The following is an 18,861-nucleotide window of genomic DNA, read 5'->3' as shown; positions in this document are numbered from 1 at the left end:
TTCAGGGAAGATATTTGTTAGGTCAGAACTATTTTTAAATTAACAGCATTCTTTACAAAGATAAATACCTAATACTTAGTCTACAGACCTTATCTTTCATTTTTCTTTATTTTCTCCTGTGGAGAGAAACAAAGCCTGCCATGCAGATGTTGAATCTAATTGTATACTCCATAGTGCTCCTTGCCAACAGATATATAATATCTGTTAATAATAATGGTCCACTTTGCTTAGCCAGAGCACACAAAAGGTGTTTCCCGTGATTTATACGTGTTTCAAAGGATGCTTCAAACAAGATATCCTCCCTCCATTGGTCACCCATGGCTTATTAGCGAAAACAAAACAACAACGACAAAAAACTGCTGTAGATGATCAAGTATGAGACTGGGGAGGTCTGCCGGGAGATTGCTCTCAGTTCTCCAGGTTGGGCAAGAGTCGCCTGCCCTGCTCACTGCACAGGACCTTCCCTTAGGGCTTGTGTTTATGGTGTTCTGGAAGAATTCTTCTTGCCAAGATAACATATGTCACTGTGTCTGGCTAGAAAACTACTAGAATAAAGTGTCTAGGAAATTTTATTGTATCTTGTACCTCAGTTGATAGCAAGATATCTGAGCCACATAAAAATGACTGGGCAGAGAAGGAATGTGAGAAATCTTTGAGTGGGTCATTTTGAGGGAACACACTTTTCACCAAGGATTGTAGAAATCAAAGGAGGAAATGCACTCTCATAACCTTTTCTTTTAAGCTTTAGTTCTGAGGTGATTCCTTCAGTGTGAACATGCTCTCAGTTGCAAATGATTAATTTGCAGAGTCTGAAAGTACAGTTTGGGTGAACCTTAGTTTTCAAGTATGCCTGAACTTAAAACCATGTCCTATGCCTGTGTAGACAGGTTGCCTAAAGTATTTAATCCTTATATTTCTTGAAAAGTGAATCATAAAAAATCACATACTTGTTTCAAGTTAAGATAATATGTACTGTGATTTTCATTCAGTACTTTTGTGTTTTCCTTGAGACACAAAGATTAGGATATAATTGCTAGCATTGGCTCGTATTTTATTTTGTAATTTTTTTCAGTCAAAAAGTGCATTCATGATCTACTAGCATTCTTAGGGAGTATTGTGCTGCAAAGCAGAAGAAGGAAATGTGAGAATTCTTCTAAATGTAGGTTGTCATTTTTTTTAAGATTTATTTATTTATTATTTTGTATACAGGGCTCTGCCTGCGTGTACACCTGCAGGCCAGAGGAGTGCATCCAATCACATTATAGATGGTTGTGAGCCACCATGTGGTTGCTGGGAATTGAACTCATGACCTCTGGAAGAGCAATCAATGCTCTTAACCTCTGAGCCATCTCTCCAGCCCCTAGGTTGTCATTTCTAACCCTGTCTGTTGGCTTCTTAAACTCTGGGATAATACAGACATGGGCCAAACAGCTGTAAATAAAGGAAGCCTTTCCACAGCCGTCCTGGTGCCTCTAAGGTGTGCATGTGGCATCATCTCGCTGTGACTCAGAATCCCCATGGCCTCACGTACTCGGGAGCTGTCCTTGTTTCCAGACGCTTTAGTCACACCAATCGTGTATTTAAAAAAATTCAGACAGTTTCAGGTTTTTTTCATTTCTGTGAAAGGACTACTATGTTTTATGTGTATGTTGTCTATAAAATCTAACTATCCCAATTCGGGCTACTCGCAAGTAATATTTTGCCTGTAATGCCAAAGCTGTGACCCCTAAATAGCAATTGTGCAGGAGCCCAAGTTCGTGCATTTATATGGAGTGCTGTTCACCGTTCTTTCTTTCTGTTGAGATGGGCGGTTTGCTTGAATTCTGACTTTTCTTAACGCTTCTGGAGGCAAATATTTGGATTAATTTATTTGCATAAGATTGGATGACACATTCAATGTGGATAGTACTAGATCATATCTTCAGGAAATTTAAGTTTACTGCTTATCCTTTAGAATAAACAACTGTCCAAAATGGGTATTAAATGTTAGCATTTTTAAAAACAATGTTTTCTTGTTTTGTTTTGCTCTGCTCCTGGTGGTGGTGATGGGCCCCCACCCCCATCTAGACCCTTTCAATTTTTGTTGTTGTTGTTGTTGTTTGGGTTTTTTGTTTGTTTGTTTGTTTTTGGTGAAACACCAAATCTATATTTACATCCACATATAATAACATTATTTTGCTGAAATTTATCATAAATAAAGCATGTCTAGTGTCTAACAACTTAACTATGAACAATTAAAATAAATTGGAACCTTTCTATTTTACAAAAACAGGATTTGTATTTTAATGTGCTTTTAAAAACTACATTTCCTACTATGTTTTTCAGGGAAAATTCAGTTTATTTTACAGCTAGTGGTGACATGCATTCCTTAAAAAAATTTATTATCTTAATGTGATCTCTACTCAAATTTTTGAAAATGTACAAAAATATTCAGATACACAGTTACTTACACTTTTTACTTTGCTTTGATTTCTTATGCTCTGCAGCCCTGCTTCGGTGTCCATATGTACGTGTGTGTGTGTGTGTGTGTGTGTGTGTGTGTGTGTGTGTGTGTGTGTGTGTGTCTTTTCCTTGAAGTGGCTGAAGTGAGTTGTAAGCACCTTCCCCTTACAGTCTTTTTGCAACCACAGTATAGTGCTCAGAAGCAGGCCTTTTCGTACTGGAACAGTACTGTTCTCTCCATAGCCTGTATTCACATGGCATTAGTTAGCCCAATCATGTCTCATTTGTTTTTATTTGATATACATCCTGTTCCAGATCATAGATCATGTTTAGTTTTCATGTTTCTTTTATTTCTTTTCTTTTTTTTTTTTTTTTTTTTTTTTTTTTTTCTTTTGGGGGGTATTTTCTGAAGTTCTTTAAATTTTTTTTATTTATTTTTTACTTTTTTTTCTTTCATTTCTTTAATATGAAAATTAGCTCTCTCTCTCTGTCATTTATAGTCTTGACATTTTTGGAAGAATACAGGGATTATTTAAGGGGTGTGGCCATCACTTTGGGTTTATCTGTTGTTTCCATCAATTTGGATTTCTTTTAAAATGGTGGGGTTTTTTGGTTTTTTTTGGTTTTTTTGCTTTAGCATCTATAATCCTTTCTATATTCAGGCCTTGGTGAGCTAAGGAAAAGATTTACCGTTTCCACTAATTGATGTATTTGTTCTCTATAGTATTAGATTAATTAATACTTATTTCCAATGATTTGTCTGTCACCAATTTTAACGCTGAAATTGTTCAGGATTGGCCAATAAGTGCCCTTTCAAACTGAGTTTTGCATAGTTTTGAAAGGCTGTATCATATTTTGAGGGCTTGCTTAATTTCTTGTGTCATAAAAATTGTCTAACTGGATACATCCTTTATCTCAATCTGTATACAATGTGCAATCACAGCCCTTGGGGTGCTTCTGCTTTTAAGCCATCTCAGTGGACACAGTCTGTGTGTGTGTGTGCGCGCGCATGCGTGCGCTCGCTTCTGTGTGTGCTTGTGTGTGTGTGTGTGTGTGTGTGTGTGTATCCAGGTCAGACACTTCTACTCCAGCAGCAGAGATATCCCAGTCCTCCCAGGTTGCTCTCCTTCCCTATTTTTTCATTTCTTACTCCAATAATTAAAGATATAAAATTTCCATTACAATTAATATATTCAGTCATTTGAAGATTGGTACCATAATTAAATATATGGTACCCATAATGCTTTTTTAAATAAACCTACTCAAATCATCATACTAAAAAGCAAGCAGACCAATATCCCTTGAAGTGTAGGTATAGTTTTTTTTTAAACAAAATAATTACCTAACCAAGCCCAACAAACAGATTTATAAAAGAATTGTCCACCATAACAAAATGAGATTTACTCCAGAAAGGGATGGTTTGTTTAGCGTTAATTAATTAGTAAAGATTGGCAAGAAGGATCAGCAGGTAGACTTTTGGCACCAAGCCGCGGGACCTAAGTTCAACCCCTGTTATCCACATAGTATAGGAGGAAAACAGCGTCTTCCAGGACGTCCCCTCACCTCTACATGCAAGCTGTGCCATGCACTTGCCCATACACACATAACTATAAAATACATATTCTTAAGGGTAAATATAATATGCTGTCAATAGAGCACAAAGCAGTATATTTATGATATAGATTCTTTCCAACTTTCTCAACATTTTAAAAGATAGCCACAAAAACAACCACAGTTACCAGGATGTGGTATAAACTTAATTATGTATATGCACCACATTTTCTTTTTCCATTTGTTGATGGGCATCTAGGCTGATTGTGTTTCCTCAAGGTTGTCAATAGAGAAGTTATGAACACAGATTGCAAGCTTCTCTCTCGTATGTTGTCTTTAGAGTCTTTGGGGTATATTCCCAAGAGTGGCATAGCAAGATCATATGTTCTTCCTGTTTGCAGTTTTGAGGGGATCCTCCATTTCATTCTTCACGTGAAACCCCAGTTTTTGTAATACCATTTGTTAGAGACAGTGTCTTTTTTACAATGTATAATTTTGAAAGCTTTATAAAAATTAGGTAAACGCTGAGCATTTTCTTTTGGGTTGTCTACTCTATTCTACTAAAACATTGACCTACATTTCTAGTTCTATACCAGCACCACCCTAGTGTTTATTAATTTTGAGTTTTTTCTTGGAATGTGTCCTCCATTTTCATTGAATATTATTAATAAAATTACTAATACAAATTATTTAAAAATTCAAATTACATTCTTCACAGACCTAGGGAAAATTCTCAAGTGAAAGCACAAAAGACCCACTTGATCCTAAGCAGAAATAGCAGTGCTGGGGGCATCATAATGCCCAATTTGAAATTATATTACAAAACAGTCATGTTAAAAACAGAATTGGAACTGGAAAGATGGCTCAGTCGGTAAAATACTTACTACACAAGCATGTAGACCTAAGTTCAGATCACCAGTAGCATGAAAAGAGCTGGCACAGGCCCTGCACCTGTAATCACAGAGCTGGGAAGCCAGAGACACAGGAGCCCAGGACTTCCAGCCAGTCCTACCTTTTGCTGTCTTGGACATGTCCTTATTCAGTTTTGACTCATGAATTTTACCCTTTCCTGTGTTTTCACGGTTGTGACTATCTTCCCATCCTCTGTGGACAGGACTGCTCTAGGTGTTTTCTGCAGGGCTGGCTTTGTAGTCGTGAACTGCTTTGATTTATACTCATCTTGAAGTATCTTTATTTATCCATCAATTTTTTAAAGATATCATTGCTGGAAGTATCCTTTTATAGCAGTTCTGATTATATTTAATAAAAAGGGAACCAAACATTTAATACTACTTAGCTCAAATAGGCCAAGTTCTTAAAGCAAATAAATGAGATTTTAGAACACTTGTTAGGCTTTCTGGGCATTCCTGTTAACAACACATACTCATTTATTACAAAGGGATTTTCTCAGATTTTCTTCTTATTGCAGTGTTGCTAGTAAAGTAGACTTGGGGCTGTTATATATCCAGAGGCAAATGTCCAAAACCAGAAACCTTACTTCAAAATATATATACATTATAACTGAATTTTCTTATAAGAGCATGAAATTGGAATCCATGTTATATCTTTCCTGTCAACAAAAAGAGACTCAAAAGCTCATGTAATCCAGTCTTTGTTGAACAAGGGTGGAAGTGCAGGCTTTGCTAAACTTCTGTTGCTGCATATAAACTGACTTTACTTTCTGAGGTTCAGAACCCTGGCTTGCCAGAGGGAGGGAGGCTCTGCCAGTGGTAGAGTCAGTGTGTCCATAGTGCTGTGGTCTCCTCACAGACCTAGACTGCTCCCAGGTCCTGTGTCTGTTGTGAGGACCCTGTTCCTCAAGAGCTGTTGGAATGAGTCTCAGATCCTCTGCGGATGTTTGCTGAGAACCTCAGTGCTATAGGCCTCTCATAGGACAGTTCGCAGCACGGCAGCTAGCTTCTGCAAGCCAGAGGGAAGGTTGTCTCTTTTTAAGGTAAAACTGAGAGGTAGCATAGCATCATCATCTTTACTGTGTCCTTTTCAGTGTAAGTTAGTCACTACATTTGATGCCAAGTCCAGGGGAGGAGATTTTACAAGGTATACATGCAATAGAAAAGATCTGGGGGAGCCATCTTGATGCCCAAAGTCATAGTCTGTTTGTAGCAAAGTAGAAGTCTCTCAATTTCCAATCTACTTTTCTGGTTTCCTCAAATAAGTGAGCTGATGAGATGATGACCTTCTTCTTGAATAGCCTTACAACCTCAGAAATTACTTATAATATTACTGTTGGAGAAAGATGCAGAGAAGGCAGATCGGCATAGTGTTTTAGTTTGCTTTTCTGTTGCAGTGATAAAACACCATGACCAAGGCAACAAATGGTTTTGGTTTTGGTTTGGGGGTGGTTTTGATTTGGTTTTGGCTTACAGTTCCAAGGGGTTAGAACTGATAATGGCATAGTAGGCAGCTGGCAGACAAGATGGCTTAGATACTCAACTACAGGCATGAAGCAGCAGAGAGACTGGCCCCGTAGGCTGATCTATTTGAAGTTTGATTCCCATCTAGGAAGGATTGGGAGGCATGGCCTGTCAGAGGAGGTGGGTCACTGCAGGGTGGGCTTTGGGGTTTCAAAACTCTGTGCCAGTCTCAGTCTCTCTCTTTCTCTTGCTCCCTTTCCCTTTTTCTTCCTTCAAAAGACTGTGCTAGGCTCAGTATCTCTGTCTTTCTTGCTTCCCTTCCCTCACTCTTTTCTGCCTCTTGCTTGTGTATCAGATGTAAACTCACAGCTACTGCTCTGGCACCATGGCCACCTACCACCACCCTATCTACCATGATGTCATAAACAAACCTCGGAAACTGTAAGCAAGTCCTCAATTAAATGCTGTATTTTATAAGTTGGTTATAATGGGTCTTTACAGCAACAGAACAGTTACTCAGACACAAATGTAGTATGTTCTACTATTCAACTGTAAACTGTTGCTTTTGTATTGTGTATGGTATGGTGCAGATGCTGATCAAAGCTACTTCCTGCACAAATATAAACTATCCCTCAATGTCATGGGGATGTGACAATTTAAGTTATTTAAATTCACCTCACTTTTCTATAAAGGAAATTGAAAGCCTACATGTCCAGGGAACGGGCTAGGAAAATAAACAAACCACAGGTACAGGGGACAATCTAGATGTCAGGACCATGCTGTCATATTACAGTCCGTGAAATCATTTACAGGTAGTAATTAAAAGATAACTAAACGCTGTGCAGAAGTAGTAGGGCAGAGTCAAACTGTTCCATGTATCAAGACCTAAGCTATAACACACTACCCTTCCATGACTTGATTTTAGTTCAAAACCATATTGTTAAGCTGTAAGTGTTACATTAAACATGTTTCTCTGCTCTGAAAATGAGTCTGGGTGTCATGACCTATATAATCCCTTATGGTTCTTCTGTAGAATAATGTACAAGAAGTAGTAGTTTGGGGGCTGGAGAGATCGCTCAGAGGTTAAGAGCACCATCTGCTCTTCCAGAGGCCCCGAGTTCAATTCCCAGCAACCACATGGTGGCTCACAACCATCTGTAATGAGATCCAGTGCCTTCTTGTGGCGGGAAGGTGCACGTGCGGGCAGAACACTATATAAATACTAAATAAATCTTAAAAAAAAAAAAAAAAAGTAGTAGTTTTCAGACCTGTGAAAACTTGGTGCTGAAAGGTAAAGCTACCTCCTTAAATAGTGCTAGCTATAGTGGAAGCTGGCGAAGGTGAGACAATCATACAGGAACTCAGTGAGCTTGCTTTTAATGAACATGAAAAGTTCGTGGTGTCCATACCATAACACTTTGCAGTGTGTTACAGTAGTAGACACAAGTCAGCCCTGTTAATTTGTGCATTAACAAAATTAGGATTTGTGAAAATAGGCTTATGGTGAATTTTTTAAAAGCATGAGAGTATAACTTGGTATACTACATTTTGCCATAGTCTAGCCTTTGTAACTATCACCTAATTCCTAGCCCTCCTCTAATCAACCAGTTCCCGGTAAGTGGCGTTGAACATCCCTAACCTAAACAATTTTTAACAGCATGTACTTGCAGATGTCTGCATCTTTAACAAAAAGTCATGTGAGGGTTTCTTATATTCTTTCAGTTTGTTTATAAAACCCTATCTCTGGTCACAGTGGTTTTGGTCAGACTAATAAAAGAATCATTGTTACCTTTGTTGGATGGATACCATGCATTATGATGTTAGAAAAAAGGCCTCATACATTAGGAACACATGCTAAAATATTTACAGATGAGGTATTGTAAGTATTTGGGATTTTCTTTAAGACTAAAACAAAATTCATTCTAACATTTTTATATGAACTCAAATCAACTGTATTACAAATAAGCTTTACTTTGATTCTATATTTAACTTTTTGTTTCATATTTACATTTTCTACCAGCTTACCGTTGTTATCCCATATACAATTAATGGGCTTCCCTTCACAGGGCCAGCTTATGCTTCAACACTCTAGGCACCACAGAGGCTGCTGCAAGGCCTGTCTTATGTCAGCCAAAGTCCAGCCTCTCTGTCCACAGCTGATAGGGGGCATTGCTAGGTTTCTGGATGTTTTTCATCTGCATAAATCATGTGAGGACAGCATGAGCCCACCCTGACGGAGCTATGCTGGGCTCCTTTGAAGCGGGATTAAGCAGGGCGCCCATTAATTATAAGGTTTTAAACTTGACTCCTGGAAATACATAGCTGGGATATTTTTAGTAATGGATTAGGCCCGCTACAAAAGAATTTGAGAGTATATGTTGTATTCCTGTCCAAGTATGTTTGTGAGTTAACTTGGTACAAAATGAGATGACCTGCTTTTCCCTCTGTGTCAGAAAAAAAGTGTTTGTTGATATGGTAGAGATTTTGAGAAATAAGAACAAAAGTGGTATCTCATGAAGTATTTCAATGCCTGTCGATCTGTACAGTAATTTTTTTCTTAACCACATCTTTGAAACACCACATTGTAAATGAGTCCTTGCTGTATGACATTATGGTAGAAACAGTGAGAAGACCAGTTGCTTCCTGGTTAGTGGGGAAAGATGAGACAAATAGAGCTGGGGAGATTTAAGATGGAAAAGCATTCAGTATGATACTGTAACTGGGTGTCCAGTCCACAGAATGTGCACCACAAAGCGTGAACCTTCCTATGAACTGGACTGGGTGGTTAATGCACCTCTGTGGTTTAGAGTGCTATTCACGGGAAAGACTGGGATGAGCATTAAATTAATTAATTGACAAAGCTTTACATATTTTGCTCCATTCTCTGAAGTTAAAATTGTTATAAATCATAAAGTCTGTAAACATACACACGTCTTTATGTGTGCATGCATACACACACACACACAGAGGTGGGGGGAAATGGGGAGAAAGAGAGAGTTTCCCAGATATTTAACAACTCTATAAAACATCAATGTCTAAAAACATACATTTACCATTGAAGTATACTTACATTCAAATTTATGGGGTCTTTACATTTCCAAAATTAGAGTTGGGTTTTTCTGATTTTTTTTCTACTGTGTTCGCCTTTTCTGTGTCTTATTTCTGGTCTCATGCTGTTTTCTTTCATGTATATTGTCGTTATTCATTTGTTTGAATGTTTAAAGTATTTACTTTTCTATCTTGACTGCTTTTCAATGAGTATATTTCTAGTAACGGCTCCAGGCTTTCTGAGACATACTTTGTCTGTATCTCAGACCTATTGCTCTTCTTCCTATTTATTTAACAGTATGTAGCTAGGTATTGATTATTCATCTAAAAGTTACTTATGAACTGTTTTTAATTCTCAGGTGTGTGTGTGTGTGTGTGTGTGTGTGTGTGTGTGTGTGTGTGTGTGTGTGTGTTTGCGCGCGCGCAGGAATACTCACCAATTCAGGTATGTGTAAAGGCCAGAGGTTGACATTGGGTTTTCCTCTTCAGTCATGTTTCTATTTTACATTTTGAGATAATTTCTTTCATTGATTCTGGCGAAAACAAAACAAAACAACAACAACAACAATAAAAACCTAGGATCTTCTTGTCTCTTCCCACTAGCACTAAGGTTACAGGCATAAGCCACTGTGCCCAGCTTTGATAAGGGTTCTGGGTATTTGAATTTATACACAGAAAATCTGTGCCTAGGCAAGGAAATTGATTCTCATAATAAAAGCACCCCACAGGCAGCCACAGTGTTCAGTTGGGCTCTGTGTGGAGAGTGTGTTAGTTCACACTCCTATTCCACCCATGTTCTTTCTTGTGGGTCTGTGAGACTGGCATCATTTCTTTACACGAGTACTGGCTTCTCACAAGCAAACTGCCTTCTTGGCTTCGTGAAGAGGAAAGGTGGAAGATGTATTAAATTACAAAATTTGCTCTGTCTTCATAACATGTAGTTCCTGTCACCTTGTGGTAAGCACTTCTGATATGCACACCATAGTTCTCAGGAAAAACTCCAACAGCAGAAAAGAGCTAGAATACATTATTCTAATTTTCATACTCAACTGGAAACTCCATGATTATGCAGCTCATCTTCAAACAGGAGAACTTTTCTCTGGCTTTCAGTTTCTCTGTATCTATATGATCTGTTGCCATCCCTTTGTAATCTGTTTACAGATCCAGTCATGTGATACAAGTGTCCTTGCAGTGTTCACCCTCCGTTTTTCTTCCTTGCCACTCTTCAGCACAAGCTGCCTGAAGCATTCCTTGGTAGTTGCTTACCCATCTTAGTGTATCAGCATCACTGAACTCAGTTCTATGGCTCAAAGCTAGAGCCATGCTAGATCATCAAAATGTTGTCTCCATACGTCATCTTGGTGAAAGATGGCATGTGCAGTTCATCGCCTGACTTCTCCCACTTCACACTTGACAGTGTGAGTCTTAGCTGCTATCAGCTTCCAGAGTCCAAAGGAGAAGTGCTGATGGCTGCACTGGAGCTGTGATCATCGTGGCCAGAGCCAAGAAGTTTCTCCACACTGCTCTGATGTCATTTTTTAGGACGCAAGCTCTACTTCCTCAGCTTTAGGAAGGTTGATTTGGATCGAGGAGGGACTTGAGAGAAGGGTGTGTGTGCTGCTGGTGAGTGGAGTGGGAGGAGCCTGGATCATCCGTGAGGTTCACAGACCTCAGCGTGCCACGCTCTAGCACCACACGTACTGCCTATGAGTCGCTTGCTGCTCTTGTGTTCCTTCCCACGGTGTCAGCATTTTCTTGACTTTTACTTTTCAGCCTTTTCCTGTTTTCCCCTTGGGGAATGAATAAGTAACTAACTGAAGTGAAGTTCAGAGAGTTTCAGGGGAATTCTAAATAAAGTTTTCTCTAAGTGTGGAGAATAATGTGCTAAGTAGAAAGTGCCTCGGCTTCATTCCTTTCTTATCTAAAAACAAATTCTCCTGCCTCAAATCAGTTCATAAAGTAAGCTCACAGTCCCACCCCCATGACCAGTCTTAGAACTAGCCTAAACCTCGTCCTTCCAACATCTGCCCTTTCTGCTCAGCCTCAAAACTTTGTATGTTCAAAGTAGAGCCTGTCTTTGTGTTAACTTCTACCCCACCTGCTAAAACTAAGGCTTCCCTGGGTCTCCCTCTCCCCTCCACAAGCTCCTCTGCCCCACATCCCAGTCAAGACCTTGGGACCCTTTTCAGTCCTTTCCTTCCTCTACCTCTCTGCAGCATGCACCACTGTTCTGCAGCCCGTTTGACTACACTCCATCTTTACATCTGTTGCCATGTTCTCGTGGTTCTGACTTGCCTCCACCATGGTGTCGTGATGCCCAAGTATTTCCTTGCTCTTTAAAAGCTAATATAAAAACCATGAATAAGAAAAAAAAAAAAGCATGCTGTATGTGGAAGGGTGTGAAGGAAGGAAAAGGGAGGAAATGATGTGATTATATGATAATCTCAAAAAATACAGAAAAAGTAAAGTTAATATTTCCTAAGATCTGTTATAGTTTTTTCTTTTCAAAATCTCATGCTCTGTATTTCCGTGGCTTAAGGAGCTGCATGTGTAGTTGACATCTCCAGAATTCATTTCCTCCTTGAGTTCTGAACCTGTAATTTAGAGTGTTTTTCTCTTTCTAGTTAGAGGTCTCATTGTTGTACAAGGTCAACACACTCAAAGCGGAGTGCACTCTTTGCTCTCATGCACCCATGTCCATGCCTCTGCCCTTCTTAGACACGCTCCCATTTTCTTCACTGGTTATCCAGTTTGGGCATGGTTTTCATTTCCCAAGTTAAAACAGGGGAACACTATGGTATTTTGTATACTTTTGTTTTGTTTTGGTATTTTTTCTCTTATCAATTTTCTTTTTATGTTGCTATTGTTTTGTTTTCTGTTTGCTTGGATTTTTATGTTTTTTGTTTGGGTTTTCTTGTTATTTTTGTTGACTTTACTGGTTTCCTTTTTCTTTTCTTGGGGGAAGAACATGAAGTTGGGTGGGTAGGGAGGTGGGGAGAATCTGAGAGGAGTTGAGGAAGTGGAAAGAATAGTATGATCAGATATATTGCATGGAAAAAACTTTTAATAAGTTTTTTAAAAGGAAATATAGGTCAGCATCAGTTCTTAGGACTCTATTATATGTCCTAAATGGGTTTTTTTTATTGTTATTATTCTTTTTCTCTCACTATTTGGTCTGGCCATTGCTACTGCCTGTTTATAACCCTACTAGCTATTCTTGGATTCCACCCTCTCCTCTCACCCCTGCTCTCTCTGCAATAACCTCTGTACTGCCAGAAGACAGCAGGCCCTTGTGTGGTTTCATGGGGTCGGGGTTACTCTTTCTAGGGTGTACTTCTTACTGCTCTCTGCACTTTAAGATCCTAACTATCCCACATCATTGTGACCCAGAGGCATCAGTCCCTTGCTAAGCAAAGGGAGCAAGAAACTGCAAGCAAGAGGAACTAACCACTGAAACGAGTTTCACTTGCAAACTCCCATTTTTTTGTCTATACAGAAACTTAAGTATCATTGTATAATTTTACTTGAATTCATTAGTTCTTAAGTTCTTAGTTTTTACATTTTCTTTATTCCCTTTTATTGGAAGTAACATTTTTCTCGCACAATGTGTCCTGATGACATTTTCCTTTACCTTTATTTCTCCCAATTCCTCCCCAAATCTCCTCCCATCTAGATCCACACCCTTTCTGTCTCTTATTAGAAAACAAGCAGACTTCTAAGGGATGATGATAAATTATTTTTGTTTTTATTTTTCAAGACAGGGTATCTCTGTGTAGCCTTGGTTGTCTTAGACTTGCTTTACAGACTAGGCTGGCCTCAAACTTACAGCGATCCACCTGCCCCTGCATCCCAAGTGCACCACACGCCCAGCTAATAATAAAATGTAATGCAATATAATAAGATAAGATAAAAACTAATACATCAGGATAGGACAAAACAAAACAGAAGGAAAAGAGCCCAAGTCAAGGGACAAGAAATAGATGTAGATGCAGAAACCTATTCATTTACATACTAAGGAATCCCATAAAAACATTAAACTGGAAGCCATGCTGTATATGGAAAGAACTCTGTCTGCCTCATCCACTTTAGAGTTCCTTGAGTCCGGAGGGGAGGGATTTGATAGAGACATCTCATTTATGGCTGTGTTTCAAGGTCTATCCTCTCTGCATAATGTTTGGCTTTGGGTCTCTGTATTTGTTCTCCCTGCTGCAGGCCCTGATTAGTATAGCAGAATGTCATTAAGAGTCATTTTATTGCTGCTTTTTTTTTTTTTTAAGACCAGTAGTATTTGGTTTTACCTAGGTCCCTGGCCTATATGGTTTCAGGTTCTTAGTCACCAATCTGTGTCAGGTATGGGTTCTATCTCATAGAGTGGGCCTTAAGTCAAATTAGATACTGCTTGGTTACTCCCACAGGCTTTGTGCCACCATTGCACTAGGATATCTTGCAGACAGAACAGCCTTGTAGATCAAAGGATTTGTGGCTGAGTTGGTGTTACATTTTTCCCTTGGTAGCATATAGAGGATCCTCATGTACAAAGAAACTAGCACAGAGGGGTGAAGGGTCTCTGAAAATACCTGGTCAAAGTCCCCATGTTCAGTGAGCTGTATAAGTGTGGGGACATGCAATCACTTTTTGGAAGGCAATCTGTACTCTCGGCAACAGCCTGGATTTTTGGAGGATTCCCATGGGATCCCTTTACTAACAACCTAATTAGAGTTATAACTCAATCTCAGTACTAGAGGTTTCATTTGATGTTAATAAATGGCCAGTTGGGGCTCCATCTTTTCATTGTTTGGTGATTTCATTTAGATAGCTTTCAAATACGTATATATTTTACAAAGTTTTACTGCATTTCATACTATACCTCAAATGGCCCTACATTTTATCTGTGTTTCCCTGTATTCCCTCCCTGGTCTTCCTCTTCCCTCCTCTCCTCACTTGACCCTTCTATTCCAGTCCTCTCTCCCCCATGCCCTCCCTGCCACCCAGCCATATCTATTCTATTTCCCTTTCCTAGAGAGAGCTATCTGTCCCTAGTCCCTTAACCTGTACCTAACATCATTGACTTAGCAGCCAATATCCACATATAAGCTAATACATACCATATTTATCTTTCTGGGTCTGGGTTAGCTTATTTAGGATGATTTTCCTACTTCTGTTCATTTACCTGCAAATTGTATGGTTTCATTCTTTTAAATGGGCGAGTAATACTCCATTGTGTAAATGTGCCATGTTTTCTTTATCCATTAATCTGTTGAGGGCATTTTGGTTGTTTCCCATTTCTTTCTAGTATGAATAGAGAAGCAATGAATATGGTTGAGTAAGTGTCCCTGTGGTAGGATGAGGTGTCCTTGGGTATATGCCCAAGATGGTAAAGCTGGATCTTGAGGTAGATCAATTCTCATCTTGATTTTGAAAGTAAACTTCAGTTCTAAGTTTTTGCCACATGAGGGCATGAAGAAAAGGGAAAATGTCAATTTAATTTTCATAAGGTAAAATACGGAATTTTATAATTTGTTGGATAAGGTGGTTTTTTTTCTGTACATAGGCAAAGAAGGAAAGAAATAGTCAGTATTGTGTGGTGGTCATGTGGTGTTCAGGAAAGTTGATAAGCCGACCTGTCTATCTGTTGTAGAAAACTTATTATCATGCCTAGGTGCCTTAGTGCTTATGAGTGTCCATCTAATAAAACTTCTGCTTAAGCTTAGTTTGTGGAGTGGTGTGACACAGAAGGGTGTTACTATCTTTTCAATCACTGTGCCATAGAAGGTAAATGTTCCACCTCTTCCAATATTTTTTTTCCATTTTATTATTTTATTCATATTACATCTCGATTGTTAGCCCTTCCCCTGTTTCCTTCCATTCTTCCCTCCCTTCCACTTCCCCCCTTCTCCCCTCCCCTATGTCTGTGATTGAGGGAGACCTCCTCCCCCTATATATGCTCTTAGAATATCAAGTCTCTTCTTGGTAACTTGCTATCCTTCCTCTGAGTGCCGCCAGGCCTCCCTATCCAGGGGACGTGGTCAGAAAAGGGGCACCAGAGTTTGTGTGAGAGTCAGATCTCACTCTCCACTCAACGGTGGAGAATATCATGTTCGTCGGCTAGGTTTTGGTAGGGGTTCGAAGTTTAATGCCTATATTCTCCTTGGCTGGTGCCTTAGTTTGAGGAGGACCCCAGGACCCAGATCTGCCTGCCATAAAGTTCTTCTTGTAGGTTTCCAGGACCCTGTGGGTCCTACTATTTCCTTATTCTTCCATGCTACTCTTGCCTAAAGTCTCAATAGGATGTCCTCTCCTCTGACCCACTTTCTTGGTAAGTAAAGTTTTTCATGGTACGTATCCCTTGGACTGGTGTTTTGATATAAGTGAGTATATACTGTTTGTCTCTTTTTGCTTCTGGGTGAACTCACTTATTATGATAATTTCTAGATCAATCCATTTGTCCACAAATAAATGACACCACATGTTGGCGAGGATGTGGAGAGAGAGGAACACTCCTTCATTGCTGGTGGGAATGCAAACTACTACAACCACTTTGGAAAGCTATCTGGCGCTTTCTCAGAAAAATGGGAATAGGGCTTCCTCAAGACCCAGCTATCCTACTCCTTGGAATATACCCAGAAAATGCCCTACCACACAACAGGGACATATGCTCAGCCATGTTCATAGCTGATTTATACATAATAGCCAGAACATGGAAACAGCCTAAGTGTCCCTCAGTAGAAGAATGGACTAAGAAACTGTGGTACATTTACACTATGGAATACTACTCAGCTATTAAAAACAAGGAATTCCTGAAATTTGTGGACCTCCTCCAATATTTAAGACACCAGTTTTTCTATCTAAGAGTGTTCCTTGCGTGAAACTACTGCTATCTTTGAATGCAGTTTTCCCTCCATTCTACATGTATACTATTGCTCATTGGCCACATTTGCATTGTCTTTCTACCACATTCCTCATATTTCACTGTTCTTCACTGGTGTTTGTTTGCTCTCCACCTGCTACGTTTAGATTTCTTAATTCATTACCTAGGTTGTATGTTATAGCATCCCTGTTTTATAATGCTTATAAGTAAGTGTTTTCTATAATGTTTAAAGCTACAGTAAGATCTGTGCTATGATTTTGTTTATTTCTAACAATTCTCCTATGAAAGGGCTTTTTATTTACATTACAGAGGGAAAGCAAATACTCTGAAAATTAGTAACATGAGAAGGTCAAGTAGCTAATGAATGCTTGAACCAGACATGAGATGCCAAGCTGTTGTTCAATAATAGTGTATTATCTTATACAGTAGTCTACATCTCTACAAGAAACGGTCCCTTTCCATCTTTCAGTTACAGTCTGTTTTTCATTTCTTGGTATTACTCTTAAATTTCATTGGCTGTCCTCCAGGCCTACAAAAAGAAAATTAAAGGAGAGATTTTTAGAATAAATATGGAAAGCACTTGTTTTTAAACTTAGTATGAGAGTGGACACAGAAAACTATATAAAGCAGTCTAAATATACCCAGGTAGCCACTTTATTATAATACATTGTATTGTATATGAACAATATGTATAGCTATGGCCAGAGTTATTAAAGAAAGCCTAACTTATGGGCTAGAGAGAGGCCTCAGGGGGCAAAGTACTTACCATAAAAGCATTAAAACCTGAGTTTGAATCCTTAGTACCACATAAATGCCAGTCACAGTGTCACACACTTAGGACTCCAGTGATGAGAGGGTCACAGACACAAGCAAGTTCCTGGGACTTGCTGACAAGCAAGTCTCCTTAAGCTACAGGTTAGGTCAGAGATCATTTCTCAAAATAATCAAGTAGAGAAGCAATTGAGGGTGACATCCCAATGTTAGCCATTGGCCTCCACACATCGACACACAGGTAAGCTACACAGAAAAGCACAAACACGCAAAGAAAGGCAGATCATAGTCAGGTGACCTCCACAATGTCTAAGAAACATATGACTGAATTTAAACTTTTCAATTTGTAAAAAATACTTGTTGAGTTTTTTGCAATAGCAGAAAAAGAAACATTCCAAATTACTGTCACAAAGGGTGGGTAAATTATAGTCCTACAATAAAACAGAGTAGTGAAATAAAATTTTCACTTACTCAATCAACATAGATAGAACTTAATATTGAGTGAGAAATTCAAGCTGCAAAAAGTGTCCTTATAATTGCATTAAGACTTATAAATAACCAAAGCTAAATAATATTATTAGAAATGTGTAACTATACAGGAAAAATTAACAAGAAGTCAGTGTATTGTAAACACAAACTCAGGATGATGGTTCTTCAAAGACAGGAAAGTGAAAGAGAAACTTTTGCTTAGGGACACACTCAGGACTACAAAAGGATTAGTAATATTCTATATCTTAAGCTGATTACTAGATACCTCTATTTTCATTTCATCATCATCACTGTGTACTACCTACATATACTGAAGATGTATGTTTCTATATAAAAATGTTTAGCAGCACTTTGGGTCCTATTTGGTATGTTTTAATACCTATTTGGTGTAAATAATCCAGAAATATTTAGAGAAGCTTTTCAAAGATCATAGACAGATGACCAATCATTGTTATTACCAAATAAGATATAAAAATAGCAGAATAGCTATATTAGGACATGTATTTGAAACAATAGTCAGTTAGCTAAATAAACTTTTATATTAAAGTTTTTGTAGTGTGTACAGTATAATGAAATAGAAGTCTAATTCCCTAAATTATGATATGCTCTTTGTAACACGTTATCTGAAATTCAGGATTCTTAAGACCAGTGAAAGACATAATTACAATAACAATACTGCATTACATTTTAGAGAAAACATTAATTTTAAGTCCTGAGAAAGTTTTAGTAAGGTGGGGGGCATTTTTGTTTCCTAGTCATCATAAATGAGATTCTTTGGGCAATAGAATTATTCTGTTGCAAAACGTGATTTATCCCTTATGACTGAATAATTATATTTATTCTTACTTACATGGGTAGATAGATAAACTTTGAATTTCATTTTAGTATAGCTACAGAGAATTTAACCCAATTTTTGTTATTAAAAAAGGAGTATTAAAACTTGCAAGGCTGAGAAAAGACTAATTTGTACCTCTGTGAAGTTTATAGAAGATTTTTCTTAAGGGTTAACATAAGTCAAATCTCTAAGAAAAACTATGTGAACGTTTAGGAAGTTTTATGTGTTTCCTATTGTGTTTGCATTCCCATTGCATTATAATTCACAAATAATGATTTAATGCTGATTTATATCCAATATTATAAGGGAACTATATTAATTTTCATTTCTTGCATATTACAAGTGAATGCAAGGGCTTAGCTTCCCGTTGGTTAAATCTTTAAGGCACATAGATATTTATAAAAGTTTTCAAGTATTTTTTACTAAGAAGTGTTTTTTTTCACACAATAATTCTCATTCTATTTATAATTCTGAGAAGAAGC

General features: G+C 38.3%; 1 protein-coding gene and 1 pseudogene across 2 annotated transcripts in view; one reads left to right on the top strand and one right to left on the bottom strand.

The window, feature by feature from the left end:
* Gstcd (glutathione S-transferase C-terminal domain containing) overlaps nucleotides 1–18,861 on the top strand; it is an 83,034-nt gene that overhangs the window by 29,885 nt on the left and 34,288 nt on the right. The gene's annotated exons all lie outside the window — the stretch shown is intronic.
* Nucleotides 10,364–11,720, bottom strand: LOC127206111 (TIP41-like protein; annotated as a pseudogene).

This window comes from Acomys russatus, chromosome 23 (genome assembly GCF_903995435.1).
Source record: "Acomys russatus chromosome 23, mAcoRus1.1, whole genome shotgun sequence".
Classification (NCBI taxonomy): domain Eukaryota; kingdom Metazoa; phylum Chordata; class Mammalia; order Rodentia; family Muridae; genus Acomys; species Acomys russatus.
Note: the sequence above shows the minus strand (reverse complement) of the source record. Positions and strands in the feature narration are given on the sequence as shown.